The following is a 1,430-nucleotide window of genomic DNA, read 5'->3' on the forward strand; positions in this document are numbered from 1 at the left end:
TTAGAGTCATGTTTTTGCAAAAATATAAAGGATAAACCAAAAACAAATGAAATGATTGTCTACAAGAGATGGAGAGACAGGATAAAGAGATGGGGAGCGAGTCACTCCTAGAAGCGCACCTTATGTTTTTTTTAAATTATATGTATATTTTTTACAGAGGAAGAAAGAGGGAGAGAGAGACAGAAACATCAATGATGAGAGAGAATCATTGATTGGCTGCCTCCCGCACTGGGGATTGAGCCTGCAACCCGGCTTGTGCCCTTGACCAGAACAGAACCTGGGACCCTTTTTGTGCCCTTGACCAGAATAGAACCTGGGACCCTTCAGTACACAGGCCAACGCTCCATCCACCAAGGCAAACCGGCCAGGGCTAAAACAAATTGTTAAAGAGCAATTGTGGTCCAGTGTGACAGTTCAGAAGCCCCAGAAAAAAGTGGTAGTCTACATCCTCTCACCATTTCCTTGTCATGGGTCTACTGAAATGCTCACTTAAAACAGCTACCCCTGGGATCAGAGAACCAAGAAAGGCCCTCTGGGGTGACAGAAACAAAACACTGCCAATTTCCGTGATCCTTCTCTCACATGGAGCACAGGCTTCCTCAATGGGAATGACTGAATGCCTCCTTCTAAGATTAGGTGTAAGGTGAGGATATCCACTCTCAAACCTTTGTTCAACATTCTAATGGAGTTCCTAGTGAGAAAAGAAATATAGTACATACAGACTGGGAAGAAATAAGTAAAACTGTCTTTATTTGCAGGCCACATAATAATCTACATAGAAAACACAAAAAAATTCTCAAAGATAGACTAGAACAAATTGTTATCAACATACAACATAATTTTGTTTCTATACTAATAAATAAATCATAATTAAAAATTGAAAAAAATAAATACTACTTACCTGAGTGCAGGTAAAGCCTTTCTAACTAAAATAACTAAAATTCAAAATCCAGAAAAAATAAAATTAAATATCAATATATTTGAAATAATAACATTTTACAAATAATTTTTATGTGTTTAAAAATAAAATTAAAGACATAAGACAATCGAAAGGCAGGAAGGAAATACATCTAACACTAGAGTCCCAGAGCATGAAATCTGTGCACTCAGGGGGGTCCCTGAGTTTCCTCAGCCCAGCCTGTGCCCTCTAACAGTCTGGGAGTCCTTGGGGGATGTCAGACATCCTTAGTGCTGCTGAGGAGGTGGGAGAGGCTCCCGCCAGAGCCAATGCGCTTGCCAGCTGTGAACCGGCTTCTGGATGAGCAGCGCTCCCCCTGTGGGAGTGCACTGACCACCAGGGAGCAGCTCCTGCATTGAGCATCTACCCCGTTTTGGTCATTGGGCATCATAGCAACTGGTTGTTCCACTCTTCAGTCAATTTGCATATTAGCCTTTTATTATATAGGATATAGCACATATAAAAGCTTTAT

This window comes from Myotis davidii, unplaced genomic scaffold (assembly GCF_000327345.1).
Source record: "Myotis davidii unplaced genomic scaffold, ASM32734v1 scaffold576, whole genome shotgun sequence".
Taxonomy (NCBI): domain Eukaryota; kingdom Metazoa; phylum Chordata; class Mammalia; order Chiroptera; family Vespertilionidae; genus Myotis; species Myotis davidii.